Below are 7,855 nucleotides of genomic sequence, written 5' to 3'. Positions count from 1 at the left end.
CTACAATTTTAAGATATTGAATTTTATCTGCTTGACCATTCAGATAACAAAATACCGTACGGAACAAATGCCGTTCCGTATTGGTTCAAAACGGAACGATACATTTCATTCTCGAATACAGAGCGATTCCGTATTTTAAGGAACGGCAAGGCTGCCGCCAAGACAGTCGCGAAGACTGTCAGGAAGACCGTCGGCCAACTCCTTGGCAACTGTCGGCCAGCTAATCGGCCAACCAGTGGATAGATAATCTGGAAGACTGTCGTCAAGACCGTCTGCGACTGTCAGCAGATTCGTGGTTGTTGTAGACATGGCGCCATTTCAAAAATTGACCGTTGAAACTCGTCTTGAGACTAGTTGGCAGCATGTCGCAGTCATTCTGCCAACTAGTTGGCCGAATGTCCCAGACAGTCAGCAATCATGGTAGCCGACACCAAGACGTCAAAAAATGCCTGGAGTGTGGGAGCCGACTTGTCAAATGCAGAAGTCGCTGGGTTGTCGGCCACCAGAGTCGGCACAGTGTGAACGGGGCTTAAGCTAGATTCCTGGCGCCTAAGCAGGTTGGTAAGCTTGCAGCTGATTGGCTGCTCCGCTCTCCCGCTAACACTCATGCTCACACTGCATGCTCGAGTGAGACATGTTTCTTTATTATATGCCATAGGTCACCTCATATACGAGCTAGCCAGTTTTGGTTGACACCATCAGACTCAGCAGTGACTGTAGAATCAAGATGTATTTTAAAAACTCGACAAAACAAAAAAAGAAAATGGTATTACGATGAGTTGAACTGTGAAGATCTTGAAAAAATGTTTATAACATGTTTTAACTATGCTCACTATTTTAAACAGTTTTTCATTGACTGCAGAAATATATTATTACATGACGCAGGAAAATCTCTCATGAACACGATAGTGTGATCAGAATGCAGCTGAAGCTCCACATATTGAAAACACAAGGTTGTTTATAGCAACATGTCACTCGCCCCAAACATCACGGCGCGCGCGACACTCATTTTTTTTAACATCATCATACAGCGTGTCTCGCGCGCCGTGATGGTTGGGGCGAGTGAAATGTTGCTATAAATAATACTGTGTTTTCAATACGTAAAGCTTTAACTGCATTCTGATCACACTATCGTGTTCACGAGAAATTTTCCTACGTAATGCTATAAAGTATTTCTGCAGTCAATGAACAACTGTTGAAAACAGTGAGCATAAGTAAAACATGTTATAAAGATTTTTTTAACATCTTCACGGTTCAACTCATCGTAATACAATTTTCTTATTTGTTTTGTCGAGTTTTTAAAATACATCTTGATTCTACAGTGACTGCTGAGTCTGATGGTGTCAACCAAAACTGGCTAGCTCGTATATGAGTTGAACTATGTCTCACTTAAACATGCAAGTTGTGGTCCGACATGAGTGTTAGCGGGAGAGCGGAGCAGCCAATCAGCTGCAAGCTTACCAACCTGCCTAGGCGCCAGGAATCTAGCTTAAGTGAACAGACTATAGTGTTCCCTCGTTGTGTCTGGAACGCAATGCGCCTTGGGAGTTAAAAGGGGCAGAACAAAGGTTAGGTGTTACGTACTGGGTCACAAATCCAGGTAGGCTACAGTACTCAAATTTTATTATATTTCGCCGTATTTCAAGGAAAAAACAGTGTTCCACTGTGTAAAATCAATACGTAGCACCATGGCCGACAGCTAGAGCTAATCTGCCCACCCATCAGGACCTTTATCAGATAAACTTAACGAAATTCGGCAAGTCCATCCTCTGAAACCCCCGCCATAGACACCTGCTCCCACGGATACATACCGACTTAGCACTGAACCGGCACTTGTAAAAGCTATATAAACACCTCCATCATCACCCCCCCCCCCCCCACACACACACACAGACACGCTACATTTCACACACCCCAACCACCCTTCCCTACTTCCCCTATTACTCATTACATAAATCTCATTGTACTTTGTGTACTTTCAGCCTTATGGCTGTCAACAAATTAATACACCATTTATTATTATAATTATTATTATTATTATTATTATTATTATTATTATTATTATTATTATTACCACACACACACACACACACACACACACACACACACACACACACACACACACACACACACACACACACACACACACACAGGCACTCGTACTAATCATTCAGTATTCTTCACACACATATACACAAACAAACAAGCAAAAAAACAAATAAACAAACATATACTCGTACCCTTCATTCATTCATTCTCTCTCTCTCTCTCTCTCTCTCTTTTCTTTCTTTATTTTTACATCTTACATATTGCAAATGACATTATATGTCGATGAGCGGGCAACGGCCCGCCGCTGGGGGGAGTGTCAGGGCCACCCTGGTGGCTGGTCGGGTCACATCACACACCCTACTCCCTACACGGGGTGTCTCTCTCTCTCTCTCTCTCTCTCTCTCTCTCTCTCTCTCTCTCTCTCTCGACTATGCTGGAGAGCATCTGGCGTGTGGGCCACCATAAAATCTGATTACAACAAGTCTGGGCCCGAATTCACAGAGGCTTAGTTCGTAGTTTTGGGCCATTAGTGCGTAGTTTTGAAAATATTGAGATTCACAAAGCTCGCGCGGTAATAACTACGAACTAATCGATTACGTCATGGGTTAGCGCGCGGATTTACAAAGCTTTACCGCGCTCTGTGTACGGGGGTGTAGTAAACGCTAACAATATTGTCATATTTACGTATAAATGCTCGTAAATCTCGTTTTTCAACTCGAAATATAACTTTGCGAGTAGAGGAAGCCCATTTCTTTATAAAATGATGAGATATACACCCTTTGGGAGGTATATGATAAGTGTGGGCGGTATGGCAACACCGACTCCCGGCCAGGGGATTGCCAGACCTCCCTCCTCCTTCATCTTCCTATCTCCTCATCCATTCATCCATCCGTCTCTAGATTTGTCCCTCCGTGGAGGGACCATGGACCTTTGTCGGGTGACAGCTAGCCCATGAGTTGGGCTGCAGATATGGCAAGACAGTCTTAATTTTCCCTCGTTCCTTCCTTCCGTCCTTCGTTCCTGTCTGCCTCGATATCTGTCCCATATTTCTATTTGCTTTCTTCCTGCCTCAATCTCCTCCGTATCTTCTTTTTCTTCATCTTAAGCATGTTCGTAGGTAACAAGACATCAAACGGCAAAGTTATCTTGATGTAAATGTGCAGCAAACAACGAAATAATTGAATTCGTGTATTACGATTTAGTACAGTTTGCCTTAAAAGGAAGAAAAATGGGAAAAGAGAATGGGTTTCTTGAACCAGCAGCTGGAGGGGGCTCCCTGGGATTGGCTGACGGTTCTGTAAACGTGCTTGCGATTCGCTGCAAGGCCAATGATGTCATCAACCAATCAGCGGCCTCGCTGACTTAGCGCGCCTCTAACTACCATCTTAGGTTTGCTTCGTGAATCTGACGCTAACGTCGGTCGCTAAATTAATAGTGCGTAGTTATGTTAGTTCGTAGTTAGTGAGCATGTTGTGAATTCCACCCCTGAGTCAGTCTGCAACGAGACGGGGTCGGGTGCACAGGGTTGACATGGACCCGGATGCCTAATAAATGTGCTGTAGGTGGCTGCACATCCAATTATAAACACAAACGTGGAATTGTTTTTCACATTAAATAATACCGGTATACTTGGAGTTAATAAAAAAATAACAGAATGACCGAAAAGGTAATATACAGTGGACAAAAAAAATACAAGTCACCCATCAATTACTCTGTTGTTTGTCCTCGGACCATGGAGGTAGAATTTGTGGAGCCGACATCGGCCCTGAAAAGTGAATCCGCCGAACTGTCATTTTTAGGGCTGCAAGGTTTTGGACACCTGCCAGGTGATGTCAGGTCAGGCTGCCCCTTAATGGGCTCGACCAGGCTGCCAGGTGTTGTCAGGTCAGGTATTTATGAAATAAATCTACCGCAACAATAAATGTACAGTACTCAAAAACACAACCATCATAATGAATGAGACGGGGTCTGGAGTTAACAACTAAGGTAGTGGACGTGAGCTCTCACCCGGGTATCCCTCATCTTGCGGCCCTAAAAATGACAGTTCGGCGGCTTCACCTCAATGAATGGGATTAGCGGGCCGTGTCGACTCCACCAATTTTACCTCCATGCCTTTGACCCACCTAGGCAGCATGACGTCACCTTTTTGTCACGCCTCTCCTGCGCGTGAACAGACTTGGTATATGATTAGACTTTGGGCCACCAGAGCACAATCGTCTACGTATTGTAGTTCCATGAGGTGTGCCATTGTTCTCTTTGTTACAGATTGCAGGTGTCTAAGGTTGAACAGATTGCCATCCATTCGGAACTGCACTCTCACTTCGTCTTCTGGATTAATTTCTCGATGGCTCAGAGGGGTGAATGTACTACGGTAGATGTTGAATATCACTGGAGCCAGTACACAGCCTTGTTTTACTCCAGTTTCTACATTGAACACACACACACACACACACACACACACACACACACACACACACACACACACACACACACACACACACACACATGGCCCGGTAGCTCAGTGGGTAGAGCGTCTGCCACACAACCAGAAGGACCGGGGTTCGATTCCCCGGCCGGGTGAATATAAGTTGGGTTCATCTTCTTTCATTTCACGTGTAGCCCCTGTTCACCTAGCAGTGAGTAGGTACGCGACGTCAGGCAAGGAGTTGTGGCCTCGTTGTCGCGGTGTATTGTGTGTGAGTGGTCTCAGCCCTTCCCAAAGATCGGTACAATAAGCACTGTGCTTCTCCGTAGGGGAACGGCAAGCTGTCTCGAGAGAGACCCGCAGCAGACCAAGAGGTGAATTACACACACACACCGCTCCGTTGGCTCAATCAGTAGTGCGCTGCGAGGCTTAACGGGCAAACAGGAGGCGGTTCGAGCCCCGCTCAGGCCGGATTCTTTCGGTTGACTAGGAGTGGTTACTGTGGTGTGTGAGGTCCTGGCAGTACCCAGAGATCGACGATAATGAGCACTTGCTCTCGTCGGGAGGGTACCTGCTGGCGAAAGCGAGTCCAACTCGTGATCAGGCCTTGGTGAATTACACACACACCAGAGATCGACTATAATGATCTTGCTCTTGTCGGGATGGTATTTGCTGGCGATTGCGAGTCCAACTCGTGGTCAGGCCGTGGCGAATTAAACACACAACACACACGCGACAGTAGGTTAGACACAGGTGGTTGTTCACTGTATTATTGAAACCTCGATTTTCTCCACTCGTCTTTCACGACTTTTCCTTTCAGTCGTTCAAAACACGTATCTTCATTTCGTAACTAGTGTATCTATTATCTCTACGTAGTAACACATATACTTTGACTTAGGGTTTTTTTTTTTAAGATGTATTTTCTGAATTCATATTCCTCTATGTTTATGTCTCTTAAATGCCCACATTACACAATTTTCCAAATATCTATCTCCTGTTCTTCGACAACACTCAGCTGTCACCTTCTACACTAAACATCCTCGGTCTATCCTTACCTCAAAATCTCAACTGGAAACTTCATATCTCCAATCATACTAAATCATCTTCCTCGAGGTTTGTCGTTTTCTATCGTCTCCGCCATTTTATTTTCTCCTTCCCAGGTGCTATCCATATACAGGGGCCTTGTCCGCCCTTGTATGGAGTATACATTTCATGTGTGGGTGGGCTCCACTCATACTGACAGTCTTCTACCTCTTGAATTCCGCCGCCATGTTGCATCTCTTTCTATCTTCTATCGATATTTTCATGCTGACTGCTCTTCTAAACTTGCTAACTGCATACCTCCCCTCCTCCCGCGGCCCCGCTGCACTCGACTTTCTACTCTATCTTATCCCTATACTGTCCAAACCCCTTATGCAAAAGTTAACCAGTATCTTCACTCTTTTATCCCTCATGTTGATAAACTCTGGAACAGCCTTCCTTCGTCTGTATATCCTCCTTCCTCTGACTTGAACTTTTTCAAGACACCTCTCCTCCCGAAATTGACCTCTCTTTTGGTCACACTTTAATTTTATCTTTTGTTGGTGCAGCGATTTGCCCTTGAGCTGATTCCTTTGCTGAAAAAAAGAAAAAAAATTCTATGATGATTCTCAACTCTACCCTCTGATCATTTATAAGTCATCAAACTGCTGACTTCCAATTTAACAAAACTTGAACATAACGTACTAGACCTCTTCCTTACCTCTAACCTGTTCTTTCCGTTGGGCTCCTCCGATCACAACCTTATTTCTGTATCCTGTCCTATCGCTCCTGTACATCCTCTGAACCCAACGAAGAGGCGATGCTTCTGGCATTTTGCTTCAGCTCGGTGGGACGACCTGAGGATGTATTTTTCCGATTTCCCGTGGAATGATTACTGCTTCCAGGAGAGAGACTCCTCTGTGTGTGCCCAGCGCGTCACAGAGGTGATTGTCTCTGGAAAGGAGGCACACATTCCACGTACCATAGACTTCACAACTAGTTGACGGGAAATCTCTTAAAATAAGCGTGATTGTATATAGAAAATGAATATTTTTTTTTTAAAGTAAAATTATGATGTTTCTGCATGCTTTCTAGTTTCATTAAGTTTCTAATGTGAAAATTTTAGATTTTATAGAAAAAAAAACTTAATGCAAAAAATAAAAAAAAAAAAAAAAATAAGTATTATTTCATAAAATAAACTAAAGATTGCTATATTATTATTATTTCTGAAAATATAATAGATTATTATCTGGTGGTGATGATGTTTAGCATTATAGTGTAAAATGGATTTTTATAGCCTTTTTTAAGTTTTTTATTACTTATAAAAAACAATTAATCAGGTTTTATTAGGAACGACTTTGGAATTTTTGTTCTCAATTCCTCATGCTAAAAAGCCTTGGTTTAATCACGCTTGTTCTCGTGCTGTCAGATATAGTGAGGCAGCTCACAGAAGTTACCAGAGCCTTCGCACACCTGCTAACCATGATCTTTATATTTCTGTCCGGAATCGTGGCAAATCTATTTTTCGACTCAGCAAAACATCTTTCATAAACAGAAAATGTCAAAACCTTGCTTTTTCTAATTCTTCCCGTGACTTCTGGCACCTAGTCAAAAATATCTCCTCCTTTTTCACTTCTTCCTCTTTCCCTCCTCTCCTTAACCCTGACGGCAGCACCGCCGTCTCATTTATCTCTAAGGCTGAACTCTTCTCTCAAACTCTCCTACTCATCCCCCCTCTGACTCCTTTATGCCTGTTATCAAGGTTCTTAAGAACGATGTTTTCTATGCCCTCTCTAGCCTCAACTTTCAGAAGGCTTATGGACCTGATGGAGTGCCTCCTATTGTCCTTAAAAACTGTGCCTCCGTGCTGACACCCTGCCTGGTCAAACTCTTTCGTCTCTGCCTATCAACATCTACCTTTCCTTCCTGCTGGAAGTACGCTTTCATACAGCCTGTGCCTAAGAAGGGTGACTGCTCCAATCCGTCAAACTACCGCCCTATAGCTTTACTCTCCTGTCTATCTAAAGCTTTTGAATCAATCCTTAAGCGGAAGATTCAGAAGCGCCTTCCCACTTCTGACCTTATATCTGATCGGCAGTATGGGTTCCGCAAGGGGCGTTCTTCTGGCGATCTTCTTCCTCTCTTAACAGACTCTTGGTCATCCTCTCTTAGCCGTTTCGGTGAAACTTTCTCAGCTGCGTTAGACAAATCGATAGCTTTCGATAGAGTCTGGCACAAGTCTTTGCTTTCTAAACTACCCCCTTACGGTTTCTATCCTTCTTTCTGTTCCTTTATCTCCAGCTTCCTTTCCGGCCGTTCTATCTCCACTGTGGTAGACGGTCACTGTTCTTCCCCTAAACC

The sequence above is a fragment of the Eriocheir sinensis genome, chromosome 3 (assembly GCF_024679095.1).
Source record: "Eriocheir sinensis breed Jianghai 21 chromosome 3, ASM2467909v1, whole genome shotgun sequence".
Classification (NCBI taxonomy): domain Eukaryota; kingdom Metazoa; phylum Arthropoda; class Malacostraca; order Decapoda; family Varunidae; genus Eriocheir; species Eriocheir sinensis.
Note: the sequence above shows the minus strand (reverse complement) of the source record.